The sequence below is a fragment of the Cynocephalus volans genome, chromosome 12 (genome assembly GCF_027409185.1).
Source record: "Cynocephalus volans isolate mCynVol1 chromosome 12, mCynVol1.pri, whole genome shotgun sequence".
In the NCBI taxonomy this organism is placed as follows: Eukaryota; Metazoa; Chordata; class Mammalia; order Dermoptera; family Cynocephalidae; genus Cynocephalus; species Cynocephalus volans.
In genome coordinates this window covers 3747669-3767252 of record NC_084471.1, presented here as the reverse complement: position 1 = coordinate 3767252, position 19584 = coordinate 3747669, and positions in this window count along the sequence as shown.

The following is a 19584-nucleotide window of genomic DNA, read 5'->3' as shown; positions in this document are numbered from 1 at the left end:
TGAAGAATCATTCTCACGAAACGCCTGGTGAGTTTTTATGTTGTTCAGCAGGACGGGGTGGATGGGGTGCTGCTTTCCTTTCTTTTGTTATGCAAAACAGTAATGATCCTTGGCTGGCACGGGGCTGGGGTGGAGGAGGCGGGTAGGAGCCGTGGGAAGGGCGGGCACCCACTGGAAAGGCTCCGGGTGCCGAGCGGTTGACAGGTTCCAGCCGGGAGGACACGGGAACTGGGGATATCTGTGTGGGTTAAAGGCAAAAGAGGGCGGGTAAGAGGAAAGATCGGAGACGGCCCAGGAGAGCAGCTGAGGAAGGAGGGAGGCGTTTGCAGAGGCCGCCTGGAGTGACCCTGAGCACCGGCGGACGGACACTTCCACCTCCTCTGTCTCCGCCTGTCTTTCAATCTACTGCGGGTCCCTCAAACAGGCCAGCCGGGAGCCGGCCCCGAGCTCTGATGCTCAGCTCTGTGGGGCTGTGATTGATGCTCACCGGCTTCCAACAGGCCTTTTATTTCAGGTTCAACCCACTTCTGCAGACAGGACCCCAGGTGTACACTCGGCCTGGACTCGGTCCCCCAGCCCTGCTGCCACATGCCCCCTGCACCACCCCCCGTCCTTGCCTTCCTCTGGGTCTCCCTGTCTTAGGGACAAGAAGGTTGCCCTGGGGCAGGTGGGGCTGAGCAGAGCTGGAAGTGGTGTTAGGTATCAGGCACAGGCCCACCCGGTCATCTGCAAATACCTTTCTGTCCTTGGCCATCTCTCCTTGCCTGGCTCCCCTCTGCACCCCACCCCCAGCTGCCTGAAAGCTTCTCACTGTTATCTGCAGCGGTAGATAGAAGAATGGACCCCGAAGACGTCCATGCTTCTGTCCCGAGAGAATACGTTACCTTACGTGGCAGCTGGGATTAAATTGAGGACCCTGAGATGGAGAGATTGTCCTGGAGTATCTGGGTGGGCCTAATGTTTTCCCAAGGGTCCTCATAAGAGGGAGGCAGGTGGGTCAGTGTGAGAGAGGGAGATGTGATGGGGGAAGCAGAGATCGCAGATGGAGGCCAACAGCCCTGTCCCCTATGCTGCCTTCAGGGCCACAGGGTGCTGGGCACACTGGAGAGCTCAGTGCACGGGTGTGGAATGACTGACAGACCGTATCAGGAGCCTGTGGCGATGAACTCAGAACTCTGCCCTGGAGACCTCGAGTCCTTCGGCAGGGTCGGTTCCAGCATTCCGGCTGCACTCCCCTTCCATGCCGACCTGTCAGGTGTGCCCAGGACCTGGGTGGCCTCGAGGATGCATGGGGACCAGCAGGTGCGGGTGTGGAGTGCAGGTGACAGAAGCTGTGATTACATTCTCATCGGATCCTCCCGGAGATGGAGGCGCCAGGGAGATTTCTGTTAGTTTTGTTTTCCAGGTTAGGGAACGGAAGCTCAGAGAGAAGTGGCCTCTCGTGCCCTCATCCAGACGTTGTCCCATTTTGTCCAGGCCATGTGGCCGGTCAGCTGCCCCAGGCCATGGAGGGTCTTCAGCATGGCCAGGGCCAGAGGGTCCTGTGGAGGGGCCTCCACACCGGGGTTTCTAACCCTGAGGTCCACAGCGTGACCTGCCTCTCCGCACCCTCCTGCTGCTGTTCAGACTTGGTTCCCAAATCACCAGGGACAGCCACATGGGCCATAGACACACGGGGAAGAAGGCGGTGCAGAGAAGGGACAGAGAAAGGCCACCAGGGAGGAGATTGCCACTGACGAATCTGGAGGAGGAGGCGGCTTTAAGACAAGATGGATGTTCAGGGAACCAGGAAAATGAAAACAGTCGAGGCCGGGCGGCTGCATTTCTGATAAAACGCTGTCGCCCAGGGATGACGGGAAGACCGCGTGCAGGCGCACATGTGCAGTGCCGCGTGTTCTGAGGCCCTGGGGTATCCGACACAGGTCCGAGTCAGGAGAGTGGTCCCAGTTATTCATGCTTCAAGCTGTTGTTTGCTGGGCCTTAAATTTAGGCCGGTAGGGGAAGGGTGGAGGCGTGCGGCCAGGTGACTGGCATAGCCTCGCTCGCCCCGAGGACCCCTATGGAGATGGAAGTAGGCACCTGGGTGTGGGAAGGCCCAGCTGGGGGCACAGGGAAGCAGCTTCGGCGGGAGGCCGAGTCCCACTCACTGGAGCCTGGCAACTGCTCAGCAAGGTGTGACTGCCCCATTTTCCGGAGGAGAGAGCTGAGGCTCAGAGAGAGGAAGCGCTGGATTAGCTCCAGAATCTGGAATTGGGACACGTCGCGAAGCCTTAGGTTTCATCCTCTGGAACTGCTCGGTGTCGCCCCTTACCACAGGACATTGGCTTCTGTCCTGGTCACTGGCTGGATTTAAGCCTGGGAGAACCACACCTGCCTCCCACAGAGCTGCCGAGGCTTCCGTGGGATCAGCCCCTCCCCTGGGCTCCCCCTCCCCAGCTCGCACTCTCAGGGTCACGTTGGCACAGTCGCACCCCCCGTCCTTGGTGGCAACCTTGGGGAGCCCCTTCCGCAGGCCTTGCCCTGGGGGTCTTGGGAAGGGGCAGAGGAGGAGGCACACATTCCTGCTGTCACCCTGAGCTCCAGGCCAGGGGCGGGGCGGGGGGCTGCTGATGTCTGTTCAGGACGCCAGCCTCCCTCTGGGGTTGCCCTGGCATTTCTGATGTTTCTTCAGGTGACCTATGACCTGGTCACTCTCTGGATGTCTCCCAGACCCATCTCTGCCCTGCCTGTGCCCTAGTAGGCGGGTCTCCATGGGCAGCATCCCCCCATCGATGCGGCTCATGGAGAGTTCTGGCAGCAGCTGGGGGCAGGAGCAGAAGGAGGTGCTGGTCCTCTCTGCTCGGAGGTGGCGGTTACTCCTGGTGGTGTCTCTCCCGCTCCTCCCATGACTCCAGCTCCCACCGCTTCTCCCACCTGCCCCTTCTCGCCTGCAGGCCGCCGGGGCTGGGGGCTGCCTGCTGTCGCTGGGCTCGGTGAGTCCCTCTCCAGGGTGCGTCTCAATCCTGCCCTCCTTTCTGTAAATAGTCCTCATTAATTCTCCAGTTCAACCTCTGAGTGGAATTCTGGTGCCTGCTGGGAACCTGATTTTTCCACGGTGGCATCATGATTAATTGGATGCGTTTAATTACTAAAAGGACATCATCTCTCCTGTGCTTTGCTCACCGGCCCTCCGTGCAGGCCTGGCATGGGCTCCCCTTGCTGCAGGAAGCCTTTGCACCCACACCCGTTCCCCTTCCAGGACTCTCCGAGCTGCCGGTGTGGCAGAGGTCCCTGGGCCATAAGGCTCCTCATCGCCCGTTGCTCGGGAGGTCTGCCAGCCTCCCATGGGGACTGCTGTCCCCGGCTCTTCGTCCTCCTTGGCCCCCCCCCCATCCTTGGCCAACCTGCCCCTGGGTGCTCACTGGCTCTGCCCTAAATGGGTCCTTGGAATAAAATCATTTCTAACTCAAGATGAGGGTCACTCTGCCCAGCACTATTTTGTTAGCTCAGAGCTATCAAATCACTGGGACAGTTGCTGGCTGCAGGTGACCATGGCTGGTCCTCCCTGAACCATCCTCATGTCATGGCAGTGTCCAGGTGGGTTTCTGAGGTTGGTTTATAGCAGGCTCCATGGCATTTGACACTGGTGCCCTAACTGTCCTCCTGCATGTCTCTGCTGCCTGGATTTCTCAATCTTTCTCTCATCTCATCTAGAATATTGGCCCTTAGTGGTGGACGAAGGTCCTGAGGCCACCTCCCCGTCCTCATCTCTCAGCGCCCACCTGCCCTTTGTGCTCGGATTGTCTTGCGTTGACCAGCTGTCTACACAGTTTATTCTTTACATGGAGACAAATAAAACTCTCTCTCATTGGTGTTAGGTTCCCTTTCCTGGGACTACCCAGAATATGACAAATCTGCCTTCCAAAACACGATGGTCCTTTTGGGGTTGGTGGGCAGCTCCTGGGCCCCTCCATCCTCTGTTTCCTCACCCCTGACTGTGAGGACACTCTGGCCAATGCCGAGCCCCCTGTCAGCAGGGCTGGCTGTCCACGAGGCCGACATCCCCTCCTCCCTGGCCTCCAGCTCGTCAGGAGGGCAGCCCTTCCTTAGTTATCAACACCACCACGCCAGACCCTCTGCCACACCCTGGGGACAGAGAGGCAAAGAGCTGCTGCCTGCCTTTGGGAACAGTGAAAGAAGCCCATGGCAGGTCACAGACAATGGCCTCTCCAGACTGAGCACACTCCGGGGCTCAGCAGAGGGTTTTGCCATGCCGTCTCCCCCAACAATGCCAGGAGGAGGAACCGTCACCACTTCTATTTTATACACAAGGTAAGAGGCTCAGCAAGGTGCAACGCTGCAGCTGAAGTTCTGTAACTAGTAGGAGGAGATGTCACAACGGTAGAGATCTGTCTACAAACCCCGGACGCCAGCGATGGCACTTGGGTGACTCCCACTGCGGGACGTCAGAGAACAAAGCACTGCTGTCCTGTGAGCTGCTGGACACACATGCATCAGTCCTGTCCCCTAGGGGGCCCTGCACAGAACAGGGGCTGCTCCGAAGTGTCGAGGACAACAGATGGATGGATTAGTGCAGGCTCCTAAGTTAGAGTCAGCGCTGTCCATTCTGGGGTCCTCCTGCAGGATCCTCGCCCCGATCACGGTTTATCTCTCATAGACTGTCAGCCCCTTGGTGGGGGCTAAATACCCTCCCCCTCTTTCTGGTCCCTAAGCCACATACCAGCCAAAGAAGGGGCTCTGTTCTTACCAGCTGATTTGGATTTGCGGAGCAGCTCTCTGAGAAGCACATTCCACTAGCCCCGGGTTGGGGTCATCTTTTTCTTGCTTGAATATCATAAAATGAACACCCTTTGGTCAAGTGCTTATGATTTATGCAGGAAATCTCACTCCCCAACTCCACCCCTGTGAGCAGGAACTCTGAGCAGCACCCTGCAGTTTCTAAGTGTCTCGTGCAGTGCAGCCTGTCTCATCAACAGGATGCCTGGGTCCTGGGGTGGGTCCCTCATATCCAGAGGCCTTGAGATGGGTGACCCTTGAGGGTCTTCCTGCAGCCCTCACTTCCCCTTCCTGCATGGTTGCCTGGTAGCTTATTAACTTGACCAAACTCACTGGCCTGAAGTGACCATGCCCTTTGGTCAACCAGATGCCTGGAGGCCACGAGTCAGTCCTGTGAGAAGCACCAGGATCCTTCTGCCAACACAGTCTGGTCTGGGAGCTCTGGTGCCCATGGGGATGGCTGCACAGACAGGGAGGGCTATTTTGAGTCACACACATCATGTGGCTGCTGTGCATACCCCCCAGCTCTCCATTCAATGTAGAAGGTGGGCGTGAGTCAGCATGCAGGAGGCCCCCTGCTGGTCCAGGCCACCCCCCCCACCCCCCAGGTTCTGGCCCATTTTCCCTTTGGTGTCTTCGGTCATGTGCCTTCTTTCCAGGTAAACTGCAACAGAGAGTATCGCAGAATGGATAATCAATTTCAATAATAAGTTCAATGGGTTTGCTTTTGTTTCCAGAAAAACTCCCACTGTGAGAGGGATTTTTTAAAAGACTCCTAGGTTGAGTTTTACTTCTGAACTTGGGTCTCCAGCTGCTTCTGAGCAATTGAGAGTACGGCATGAATAAACACGGATGGCAGAACTACTTTTCACACCTGCTCCGATGTGCAGAGTTGGAAACAGTCTGGATGCCTCTAGGTAGCCTGCTGGGACAGGCCCATGTTGCATGGGCCATATTGTGACATCTGCATCCCTCTGACATGTGTGTTCAACGGTCATTTCAGGACCAGGCCACTTCTCCAAGAAGTATCATGCATGGCTTCCAGGACACGGGGATGACGTGTGTCAAACACAGCAGACCTCAACCATCTAAGCGAGTGTTGCTGAACCACGCCCAGCAACCACTTCATCATGGGACTAACCCAGGGTTCCGCAGCCATCTGTAAGATGCCTCAATGACTGCAAGTGTGTGTCTTGCTTGTCCCTGTGTCTCCAGGGCTTAGGGCAGAATATGGCACATAGTGTTCAGTATGTGCTTACCAGATGGGTGGATGGGTGGATGAGAGCCGTCCCCAGGTCATTCAGCCCTCCAGGTGGAGGATGTATTCCTCTGGGGAAACCAGGAAGACCTTTGAGGGCAAGATCATGCTGGAATGCTTTTGCCACGATTTTGTTAGCACACTTGCTGCATGCCATGCACGCTCAGTAAACACCAATAGAACGACATCAATCATGGGCTACAGTCAAGGAGCTTCTTGTGTGGGGTTTAAATTCTTTGTGGTGACAGAAGTCCTGCACCAGCCAATTTTCCTTTGATAATTCCTCAAAGCACCTATAAACATCTTTGCAGTGTGATCTCTCCGAGAGGTCACAGCATTGTGGCTGGTGGCTATTTCTTTGGTTGAGAACTAGATAAAGTCACTGCCTGCATTTAGGGGCCATTTTGTGTTAAAACGTGATCTTAAAACACTAGACTCACACGCGGCTGGCGAATTGCTCAAACTGTGAGGGGCGTACGTGAACAGAAAAGCAAGGCGGTTTGTTCTCCTGTGCCTTGCTCATGCATGGGAGCGGGAAGGCAGGAAAAATCAACTGTGTTCCTTAAATTCTTTTATTTTCTTTCTCCTTTGTACCAAAAAATAGAGTTGAAGTCATATACAATATGAATTTACCGTGAGTGCTCAGTTCAGGTCTACTAATCGGTGCAGGGAGAAAGTTTCTTGTTGAACATGAGGAGCAATATTTTATCATTTAGGGAGAACATCAACTAAACAACCCACCCACCAACTAACCAACCCACTTACCTACCGCTATCCAACTAACCAACCTACCCACCAACGAGGCAGTCACCCCACCCTGTCCGGAGAGGCTAGCCCAGGTCCTCCGTGTGGAGCCATGAAAAGGGGTGCGGCTGAGCTACACGGGAAAATGCTGTGGACAGTCTGGGGTAGTAAAGGCACCTGGGGGTGCGGCTCCCTCTTTCTCTCTCTGCCCTGGGCTTCCGTGATGACACGTCCTCACAGATCTTCACCTGCTTCTCTGCTGCTGGCTCTCAGTCCCCTGGGTCCACTCCTCTGACGCACTTCCCATGGTAGTGGCCTGTGTCATCTCTCACGGCAGTTTGATTCTTTGCTTTGGGTCCTGTGGCTTTTGCAGTGGAAGTGATGCCATCGCCTGGCATGGTGAGAGCACAGGAGAAGGAGGGAGAGGGGGACATGGGTCCTTCCAGTGGGGGCACGAGGAGCTTGATGCGTCCTGGACACCCACGTGGGCGTCCGTGCTGGGAGTGCCTGGTGCACGGGGGTGACCATGATTTAGAATTAAGTAGACACGGGTCTGAGCCCCAGAGGAAACCACACAACAGCCATGGGACTTTGGACATTTTCTAGTGTCAGTTTCCTTATCTATAAAAGTGGAATAATGACGACACACTAAAGGGCATTATGTTGTAGATTCAGCGAAAGTTCATTCGAAAAGTGCTAGTAGGAGGTTAGATGCCTGTTGGGGGTCATCGCTTGGTCGTGGCTGCTCTTTTTCCTTTTGTTCTGTTGAGTCTGCCCTTGTTTTTGGCTCATTTATTGGGCATTAACCATATTCCTGGAATGTGCTAAGTGCTGGGGAGACACGCAAGAGTGCGACGCTGCCCTAGACAGAGAGGCGGACACAACGGGGAAATGCTCACGGGGCACGGCCAGCGGTGAGCGTCCCTCTCCTCCCTCTGTCACCGCTGTCTTTAAGGTGGCCCCTACGTTTCTTACTCTCCCAGGGAGGTTGTAATTGGCTACGGAGACCGAAAACCACCCGTCTCCATAGTCCACAGTTAGCCACATTTGATGTCCCCCTGTTGTCTGAGAAACGACTTCCAGCTTCTTTACTTGCGTGCACCCGCTCCCAGTCTGCTCTCCCCGCAGCGCACGCCCGTCCCTTACTGCCCAGCTCGCCCTGCTTCAGCTGCGATTCCCCTCCCGGCGTTATTCGGCTGTTCCTCGAGTCTTCTGGATCCACACGTGCATACGCTGTTCCCTCTGCCTGGGTCCTCGGCCTCCCGCCCATCTTTCAAGCCGCAGTTCAGTTCCCACCTCCTCCTGGAACCTCCATCTGGCTGCTCACAGTCACGGTGGCCCTGCGCTCCCTCCTACTCCCACTTCCTTTGTAGAACCCAGCATCGTGGAACATGGAGATTCGTGCGTGTTTCCAAATCAAGACTGTGGCTCCTGAAAGGCAGGGACCATGTTTTATTCTTCTTTGTAGTGAATATGGGAGGTCCAGGGAGGGCAGAGCCAAAGGTGACTGTGGTTTCTGGCCTGGTGACGGGTTAGTGGTGTCTGTCTTGTACAGCGCTGTGGAGCTCCGAGGGCAGGGACGCAGTGCTGTGGGGTCCACGTCCTTGAGTGGTGTCTGTCTTGTATAGTGCTGTGCAGTCCTCAGGGCAGGGATGCAGTGCTCTGAGGCCCATGTCCTTGGCTAACTCGAGACTCGCACAGGTAGGCTCAGCGGCCACCTGCTGAGTGACCCCTTCACCCAAATGGTTGAACAAATGGAAAATAGTCTAGCTTTTAACCAAAGTTGACCCTTTGGCAACTTTTTTTTTCTTCATTTAAGTGCTAAACATCTTTTCTCCTTCTTGGGAGGCTCAGGTGGCCAAGGACAGACAGAAACATCCTTCCCAGAGGGGTCAGTTCCTAACCTTCTGCCATGTCCTCCTGCTGGCATCACGTGGATGGCTCGGTAGACACAGACCCTTCCTGGCATCCTTATCCTGGCTGGCACATTGGTCCTTTGCCTTGAAAGGTCTCAGATGTTCCCTCACCTCAGCACCTCTGCAGATGCTTCTAGAACTTCAGCTCAAGCCTCTCTCACAACCTGTACTTTATCCAGCGATGCCACCTCCTAGCAGATGTCCAGCCCGCGTGTTAGTTAGGGCTCCTGGTTGCAGGCAGAAAGAACCTGCTCAGGCTGACTTAAACAGAAGGGCATCTATTTATAACATGCTACGTGCTATGCAGGGGTTCTCAGAAGGACAGGTAATCAAGTTTGCTGTTGTCCTTCCAGGGGCCACGCACTGAGGAGAAGACCCCAACCAAACCACAGCACTGTTCCAGGGAAAGTTCCACTGCGGATGTGGCCCACTTCTTGGCACAGAGAAGACCACCGCCCCTGACGCTTCATTTAGATTTGCAAACTCAGGTGGCTCAGGTTGGTACAGGTTGGATCACAGGTAGAACCCCATCTCCATGGGGTCAAGGAAAGGTCATCTTCAGAACTCCGACTTCCGCTGGCCGGAGGGGCGTGGCACGGTCCTGCAGGGTCTGCGGCCTGTCCTGTCGTCCCTTTGGCCTCTGCCACGTCCACAGACATCCTTCTTCCAACTACAACAGCGGCAACAGCTCTCTGCCTCCCCGATGCTCCTGTATGTAGTTGAGCACATTCACTCTCCCCGCAAAAGGGAGGACCCACATTTCCATCCATCACTGCATCCGATTTTGGGATGCATTTGACCCATCACAGTTCCATCTTGATAGCCACAATCGATGGACCAAGCTATAAAGCTGACCACCACCAACACACCCCCTGTGAGATGGGGGGGGGGAGTGGGGGGGAGTCGGAGGCAGCGGGGGAAACCATCTGTCTATACGTGTGCACCTGCCCAAGCGAGGAGGAAGTATGGCCGGCTACGACAGCTCCCGTTTCTGTAACTTCTGACAAGGCCAGGGTTGGAACGTAGAAATTCCTTTATCCCTCACTCATTCTGGATTTGTTCATCTTAGACATCACTCAGCTGGTCACGTTCTTTATCTTGTAAAGTGGCCCAGACCTTACTCCTGAGGGGCTGAGCCCTTAGTGGTCCTGAATGACAGGGTGGCTCTAATCTTTCACTTCTATCACTGTGCCCAGCTGCAGTAGCCATACCCCAGAGGACATCCTGGGCTCCCGACGTACTTTTTCCTATAACCACCCCTCGATGGTCGGGGTAAACTGTTCCAGATGACACAACGACCTGCCCACCTCTGCTTGTTCAGTGATGCAGGGAGCCTGAGCTGGCCAGTTGGCAGTCTCAAAGTTTAAATCAGTGGGACTATTACTGGGCTCCCCATTGGAGAGTTTCTCCTTTGGGCACCAACATATCTAAACCAGAAAAGCCCAGAGCTGCAGGGACTGGAAACACATTTTTGCAAGTGGACTTTAAGTCAGAAGTGAGCGGTGCTGCCTCATTTCCCCACTTTGGTTCCTGGACAAGGATATTCCAGCTATGAGTGTAGCAGTCCCGCCTGAATTTCTTGTGCCCTGCAACAAATGGCCAAAAATGCAGAGGCTTAAATCTTCCTTTTTTAATCGAAGTATAATTGATTAGACATATTTTTGGAGTACAGCACTGACTACAATCACCTGTGTACAACATGTGTTGATCAAATCAATATTATTAGCATATTAATTATCGCAAATCGTAATTATTCTTTATGCCCCATACCCAATCTCTCCCCAACCCTGCTCTCCCTCCCCACCTCCCACCTCTAGTAACCATAGATTTGTGCTCTCCTTATGAAAGATCAATGTATTATTGTGGGTTTCTCTCTCTCTCTCTCTCTGTACCCACTTATGAGTGAGGACATGTAGTATTTCTCTTTCTGTATCTGGCTTATTTCACTTAACATATTTTTTTCCAAGCTTATCCATGTTGCTGCAAGTGGTAGAATTTCATTTTTTTATGGCTGTGTATATATCCATTGTGTATATATACCACATTTTCTTTATTCACTCATCCATCAATGGACACTTAAGTTGGTTCCATATTTTGGTTAGTGTGGATGAATAGAGCTGCAATACATCCAACAAGGGATTAATATCCAGAATATGTAAAGAACTCAAATGACTTCACAGTAAAAAAAACAAATAATCTAATGGGCAAAGTAGCTGAATAGACATATTTTAAAGAAAGACATACAAATAGCCAACAGGTACATGAAAAAATGCTCTACATCACTAATCATCAGGGAAATGAAAATCAAAACCACATTGAGATATCAACCCACTGCAGTTAGAATGGTCATTATTAAAAAGACCAAAAATAACAAATGCTGGTGAGGATGTGGGGGAAGGGGAACCCTCCTGCAGTGTTGGTGGGACTGTAAATTAGCACAGTCATTAGGAAAAACAGTATGGAAGTTTCTGAAACAACTGCAGATAGAACTACCATATGATCCAGCAATCCCACTGCTGGGTGTATACCCAGAGGAAGGGAAATCATCATGTCGAAGGGACACCTGCACTCCCATGTTCAAAACTTCCATGTGTTGTCTCATGGTTTCCATAGTTTAGAAGTCTGAGCACAGTGGGGTTAGGCTCTTTGTTCAGGGTCTCATAAAGCTGACATCAAGGTGGTAGCCCAGCTGCATTCCTTCCTGGATCATGGAGTCCTCTTTCAAGCTCACATGGTTGTTTGGCAGAATTTAATTATTTTGCAGCTATAGGACTGAAGCCCGTTTCCCTGCTGGCTGCTGGCCAGAGGCAGCTCTTGACTCCTAGAGATGGCATGCAAGTCCCCGGCACACTGATTCCTTGCTCTGTGACCCTCCGTAGGTTTCAGAGTTTGAAGCTATCCCTTCAGGAAGGGGCCAGTCTCTTTTAAACACTCACCTCATTAGATCAGGACCACCCCGGACAATCTCCCTCTCGTATAACAAAGAGTCAACTGATTATCAACCTTAATTACATCTGAAAAATCCCGTCTGCTGTATAACACAGTCACAGGAATAATATGGCAACATATTCACAAGTCCTGCCCACAGCCAGTGGGAGGGCTAGTGGCAGAGCGTGTTCCAGGGACTGAAGCTGTGGGGCAATTCTCTTTACCCCAGAGCCGTATCTCAGCCACTCTCACAAAGTGCTGTCTCTGGACAGCATTGCAGGTGAGAGTGTGGTAGAGCGTTGCCTGGTTCTGTGGCCCTGCCTGTCTCTGGTTGATGGTGTATGTGGTGAGACCATCAGGTCCCCGTCTGACCGCTTTTGTTCCCTTCCCCAGCACTGCTCCTTGGACAGAAGCAATGTTGAAAGTGATCCTGTGACACTGAATAAAGCATTTGGAACACCCACAAAGGCATTGTTGAAGAGAGGTAGGCTGGCAAGGCTAATACGTACTCAGAACAAGTGTCTACTTCTCTGAGGGTGAGTGTTAGAAGGGGTGCAGTGCGAGCAACCTGCCACCAGCTGGCTGGTGAGCCACAAGTTTGGTGCAGATGAAGGGTTCCTTGGTGGCTGATGCTGTTGGCCTTTCCGGCACTCTGCAGCAGTAACCAGGCCAGCCCCTGAACAGTGCCACCCTGGCCTCCAACGCCACTTGTCCGCTGGTGCATTTAGCATGCTCAGGGGAGGCTGGGAAAGAAGTTGGTGGAGTCCATTAACTCCTGTAGACCATGCCCTTGAAGGACATGTAGACAACCCAAGTATGTCCATTCTCTGAGAGCTCCAGATACATCCTTCCCCCAGGCACGTGGCCCCCAGCCCCACTCTTGTCCCCTGGAGTCCCTGAATATCCAGTCAAACCATTAGCCAATCATGGGTGGTTGTGGACCTGCGCCCTGGCCATCCCCCTTCCAAGTAGACTGTGCACTGTGCTGCTCAGGGCCCTACTTACTGGGGAATTTTCATCTTCCTCTGTCTTTTGATGTCACCTCGGAGTGGGCTGGTAATGCCCTTGAAATCTTCCCTTGGCTTGTGTGGTGCATGGTGAGGAGCGAGTGTAGCCGGACTTGTGTCTTCCCTTGGTTGGTTGCAAGACACTCCTTGTGAGGTCTACACTCAACAAATTCCAAACATCCTTCAGTTCTTCCTAACAAATCTCATTCATTCATTCAGCAGATGTGTGTTGAACACCCGCTACAAATCATAGGTTTGTCTCCTAGCGGCTAAACACAGAGAGGGCATGTCACAGGTGTGGTCCTAGCCCTGGAGGAGCAAGGGAAAGAGACAGACAATTAAAAAGGCAAAAATAAAGTACACCTATTTAATTAACCATGATTGTGATACTTTAGAAGTGGAGGCGGCTGGCTGGTTGGCTCAGTTGGAGACAGTCCAGTGTTGTAGTACCAAGGCTGAGGGCTCAGATCCCCATGCCGGCCAGCAGCCAAAAAAAAAAAAAAAAAAAGAAAAGTGGAGGTGTGGAGGTGTCGTGTGCCTGTTAGCCAGCAAGTGGCCCCATCTGCCATGGGGACATATGACCTGAGACTGGGGCTCCTTCTACCTGCACCTGCCTTCCCTCTGTCATGCTCCGCCATGGATGGGTCTGCGCACCGCACTGTCTTCCAGCCCTCTCCACTGCCGGGCTGTGCTTGGGACCCAGCATGTCTCCCAGGACCACCAGAGCGGCTAGTGTGTCTCCTACCTTCTAGTCTCACCCTTTCAGTAACTTTCTTTACCAGAGGCTTTAAGGGTTTTTTGGAAAATGCCATCTGATCATACCCTTGCTCTGGGAGAAGCATTCTGTTTCTCCACGTGCCCGTGGGAGGATGTCCGAGCTCCTCAGCGCGACCAGCAGGGTGCTGTCTTCCCTTCCCCGCTCCCCTCGCATGTCGTGTTCCATAAATACCAAGCCACCTCCTGTCCCCGGCCACCCCGTGCTGCTTCCTGTCTGTGCTTTCAAAACGCTGCCCTCTGCCTGGAATGCTTTCTCCTCCAACTCTATACCTGAAAAGCTTCTTTTCGGTTTCAAACCCTATTCAGTCCTCCCCTTCCGTCTGAAGTCTCTCTTGAAAACCCCAAACGGAGATAATCGCCCTCTTTATATTTCTTCTATGCCTCAGACACGCTGTTGTTCCCTGGAGCATCACTTTGGAAAGTAATTACTTGTTTACAGTGGAGTTGTATCTTGTATAGAGTTGGGTTCTAAAGTCACTGAGGAGGTGAAAATTACCCCTGTAATTCCCTTAAATTGCCCTCAAAGAGCAGTGACAGGTTTTGTGTCAATAACTCTGAGGACAACTTACCGGTTCCTCTGACTAGGCTGGTCAGTGGTTTGCTAAGACCCTCGGAAGTTTCTGTGTCTTCGTGGATGTGGAGGAAGCATCGTCTGTCACCACCAAAGGTGTTTGTCTCCTTTCTCGGTCAGTGGCCAGGGGACCTGAGAGCCCACGTTCTCCCTAGTGGCATTGTGGGCTGGCCTTGACCATCTCAGGCTTGTCTATGCCATGTTCCCTGGTGTGCTCCCCCTGAGTGTGTGGCAGGCAGAGCCTCTCCAGTGAATAGAGCTGAATTCATGTAAGTTAAATGAGCATCCATGTGCTTTGTCTCCCCACTGGATTGTAAGTTCCCCCAGAATAGAAATGGCATGCTGCTCATTCTCACCGACCTTTGCTGTTGGGAAAACACTCTCTAGGATCAAATCTTGTCTAAAGTCGGGGGGTGGGGGTGTCTCTGGTGCGTATTAATTAATGCACTTGAGTCAGCACTGCATTCACTGTTCACGGAGCTGCTGCAAACTGCAAGTATAGATCTTCCAGAAGGGGCGTGGTTCTCTCCCTTTCTGTCCACTCGTTCTTTACAGATGTGTTATAGTGCTCTGTGCAGCTATTATCAGGATGCACTCTTTTTATTTCTCCAAAGTCTAACCTTTAGAAGCCTGTGAGATGCTCTTCAAGTAAACTAATAAATTCTGCCATAATAACTTCATTTAATTTCCTTATAAATTAGCATTTCCTGATACAAGTTTATAGTCATGTGCTGTAAATATGCCTCCTATACATTTTCAAATCTAGTCTCTCAAGCCTCTTGGAAAATGACCCCGAATCCCTAGGGAAAGCGATCCTGAACCCGGGGAACAGCAGGAGGAAGAAAGGTTTAAGTCATTGATAACTGGGTATTTGCTCCAAAGTGAGGGCTGAGACGTTCTTTCCACCACCTCTGCCCAGCATCTGATTTCTACAAAGTGATAGTTTCCTGTCTTGAATCTGTGAGTGGGGCAATAGCGGGTTGGAAATTTTCACTGAACATTTTGAGATGGAAAAAAAGGAGTTGCAAATAGATGGACACTAAAAGCTTGATCTATACTCAACACAAAGGTTTATTTCTAACTGATACGCATCTTTCAGTCCGAACACATGATTGATGGAAACATCTGCTGTATTGGAACTATCACCTCCCCTGCCCTATACACTCAGCCTTTGTTAATGTAGCTAATGATAAAAGTAGCCTTTGGGCTATTATGTATTTGTTAATTTGACAAACTTCTCTTAAACACTTTGGGAGCTATTTTGTTCTCACAGTTTAGATGCCAGAATAAGAGCTGCTCTGGGACTCAAAGATGTTTTAGGCAGCCTAAATTTTAATCTTTTCAACAGAACCAACTAGTGATAACTTGTACTCCCTTTTGTCTTAGAATATCTTAACTAGACTTAAAGAGTATTCATTGGTTCAGTTTGGTGGAGAATTCTAGGCTTAGTCATTTTCCTTCAGGACTTTGAAGACATTACACTGCTGTCTTCTAGCCAAAGTTATTGCTGATGAGAAAATTGTTAGACCTCCTCCTCTTCCCTTTCTGTCTGTCTGTCTCTCTCCGTAGGTCATCTGTATTTCCTTGTGGCTTTCTTTTAAAATGCTTCGTTTGCCTTTTTGTTCACATTGCCTGATGTGGGGTCCAGATATGCATTTATTTTTAATTATCCTGTTTAGGACTCAGTGAGCATCTTCAGCTGGAGAACATAGGTCTTTCTTCAGTTCTGGAAATTGCTTTGCCATCATCACCTGCCTCATTCTCTTTACTCTTGCTGTCTGGAATTCAAAATTGACCTGTGTTAGGATCATGTTTGTCTATTCTCAGTTTCCTTTAACTCTCAATCATAGTTTCAAATCCTCTGCCTTTCTAGGCTATTTCCTCATTTCTACCTTCCAGTTCACTAATTCTCTTTTCAGCTGCTTCAGTCTACATTTAAATGATGACATGACTTTTTAATTTGAATCAGTATATTTTTTATTTTAAAAAATTCTATTTGTCTCTTTTCTGTGGGTTCTTTTAAGAATCCTGTCCTTTCCTTATGGTTGCTAGTCCTTATTTTCTCTCTTTAATTATTTTCAATACAGTAAGTTTATAGTTTCACAGAATTCTGATATATCAAGTCTTTAGGGTGTTTGGTAGATTGTAACTTTCTTTCAAGTTATTCTCTGCTCTTTCCCTAAGTGAGGAATATAGCCCTGCCATAGCCACATGACTTTTCAGTGCCATGCTATGAGAATATATACTTTCCCACCCACTGACATCAATTTTGGAGTTATTTTTGTTAAAGGGATGTAAGCAGAAGAAGTGCCACATTTCAGCAGTAGCTTTGAGAACCATTGCACAGTCAGGCTGCTGTGGGGTTTTCCCTCTTCTGCAAGAACATGTCCCAAATAGGGGTGTTCATTTAGAGTGGATTTTAGGAAGAAGAAGGCGCATGGAGCAGAGCCAAAGCCTGTAGGTACTGTACCTGATATATAATGTGACTGACGCAAATGCCTTTGCTTTTGTAAGGCACTGGGATTGGGTGTGTTTGTTACACAGCATAAGCTAGTGAAAGCTGGCCAAAACAGGTACTAACTTTTCCTTTTATAATGTGTGCTACCACTTGCTCATGGTGGGTTATTTCCTTGCATGGTTTGTAAATTTTATTGTGAATTTATCTTCCTTGTGAATTGTTTTTGTTTTTAACTCTGAGAGTCTCATGGACATAGTGGTGGATATGTCTCTTCCAATATATAGATATTTTCTTTCTTTCTTTGTTTCTGACAAGGAATCAAGGTTTTCACCAATCTGGGGCCTTTGTTCATTTGAGGACTTTTATTCTGTGTTGATCTTGTATGTTCAGACCCCATACCTATATATGGCCAAGGCCTATGTGTTTAATTTTCCTGAGATCTTGTTTTTGTTTTTGTTTTTCACCTAGAGCCAGAGGTAGACATAGCCTACCTGGTCAGGTTCCTACTTGGTGGACAGTTTCTTGTCCCCCTTTTCAGGATTGAGTAGCCCATCTAGGATTCCGATTTATGCAAGGATCTAGGTTTAGCATCCTTCCCCACCTCAAGGTCACATCTTCTCCCCAGTAGGAGCATAAAAGCCCCAGACCTCATTGTTAGGGCCTGCATCTGTGTCAGATACCCTGGGATGCTCTGTCCTTGATTTTTCTACTCTATTTCAGGTATCTGGTTCCTTTTCTTTCTTTTGATCCTATGTTTGTTTGTAACTTATTTTTTTATTTTTATTTTTTACATTAATTACTTATTGAAACATAATTGATTGTACATATCCATGGGGTACAGTGTTGAATACCAATACCTGTGCACAATATGTGATGCTCAAATCAGGATAATTAGTATATTTAACATTACACAATGTAATCATTTTGGGGGGCCCTTTACCAGTTTCTTGCTAATCCCCCTTCTTCCTCCCCCTTTCCCACCTCTGATAGCCTCAGTTCCATGTTCCCTTCTCTCCTTTTGAAAATTCAATGAATTATTGTGATTTGTTGTATCTTTCTTTTCTTCTTTTTTAAACTTGTTTTGTTTTGTTTTTTTTAGCTCCCTCTTGTGAGTGAGGAAATGTGGTATTTCTCTTTTTGTGCCTGGATCATTTCAGTTAGCATAATTTTCTCTAAGTTCATCCATGTTGCTGTGAGTGGCAGAATTTCATTCTTTTTAATGGCAGAGTAGTACTCCAGTCATCTGTCAATGGACATTTAAGTTGGTTCCAACTCCTGACTATTGTAAATAGAGCTGTGATAAACATGGGGGACATGTGTCCCTTCAACATGATGATTTCCCTTCCTTTGGGTATACACCCAGCAGTGGGACTGGTGGATCATAGGGCAGTTCTGTCTGTAGTTGTTTGGGGAAACTCCATACTGTTTTCCATAATGACGGCACTAATTTACAGTCCCACCAACAGTGTAGGAGGGTTCCTGTTTCTCTGCATCCTCCCAGCATTTGTTATTCTCTGTCTTTTTGATAATAGCCAGTTTAACTGGGGTGACAATATATCTCAATGTGGATTTGATTTGCATTTCCCTGATGCTTAGTGATGTTGGGCATTTTTTGATGTGTCTGTTGGCCTTTTATAGATCTTCTTTTGAGAAATTCCTATTCAGCTCTTTCACCCTTTTTAAATTGGGTTACTTGATTTTTGCTGTTAAGTTGTTTGAGTTACTTGTACATTCTGGATATTAATCCCTCGTTGAAATCATAGTTTGCAAGTATTTCCTTCCACTCTGTAGGTTGTCTTTTCACTTCGTTAACTGTTTCTTTTGCTGTGCAGAAGCTTTTTAGTTTGATTAAATCCATTTGTTTATTTTTTCTTTTGTTGCTGTGCTTTTGGGGTCTTATTCATAAAGTCTTTGCCTAGTTGTCCTTCCTGAAGTGTTTCCCCATGTTTTCTTTTAGGAGTTTATAATTTCAGGTCTTATATTTAAGTCTTTTATTCATTTTAGGTTGATTTTGGGATGGTGAGAGGTATGGGTCATTTCATTCATTCTCCATATATGTGGATTTCCAGTTTTTTGAGCACCATTTATTGAAGAGGCTGTCCTTTCCTTAATGTATGTTCTTGGTGCCTTTGTAAGAGATCAGTTGGCTGTAATTTGTAGGTTGATTTCTGGGTTGTCTATTCTGTTTCATTGGTTTGAATGTCTGTTTTCATGCCTATACCATGCTGTTTTGGTTACTATGGCTTTGTAGTATAATTCAAAGTCACATAGTTTAATGCCTCAGCTTTATTTTTTTTACTTAGCTTCTCCTTGCATTTGTACTCAAGAGGTTGGGGAGCTGCCTGGGTCAGTTCATCCTTTCAGGAGGCTCACACCTGTGTGTGCTTGCTGGTTTATCTTCTCAATGATGCTGAAACCCCATGAGGGCAGGAACCACTCACATCCTACTCACCATCATTCCTTGGAGCACCAAACAGTGCCTGGGACATAGAGGTGCTCAGCAGATATCTATTGATTGATTAGGAGGGAATCCCCAGAGGATGGCTGATGGCTCTGCCCTTTGTGCTTCTATTTCTTCCTTCCCTCCTCATCCATTGGGCTCTTCTAGAACTGGTTTTTGGAGGGAATGGGAGAGGATTGGAAAATGCCTCAAGGGGAGAAGGAAGTTCTCTTTCCTTGAGAGCCTTGTTTGGGGTGCACATTTTAGGAGCTGGCCTGGGGCTTCCCTTTCCCTTGTGCCCATTGTGGCCAGAGTCAGTGCTTGGCCCCTGCCTGTGGTAGTTCACAGTGCTGTGGGACACGTAGGTAGGCAGTCACAGCTCAGTTTGGTAAGCACAGTGATGAAGGGTGGTCGGGACAGTTAGAGGATGTGAGGGAGAGTGGGCCCAGGAAGGCTGCCGGGAGGTGTCACTTTGACCTGAGCATGACCAGAGTGACAGACTCTCAGAGGCTGTCAGGTGGACACAGGTAGGGGAGGAAAGGGAAGAATATCCGATGGGGATGTACGTGGCAAGGCTTGTGGGTGAGAGCATGAGGGCTGGGTTCTTGGGGGCATCAGGCTGGACAGAGAATTAATATTTTCAGGCCACGCATGCCTCTCAGTCCACCTGTGGACATTAATTTCCTTGGATTCCTCTCACCTGACCTCT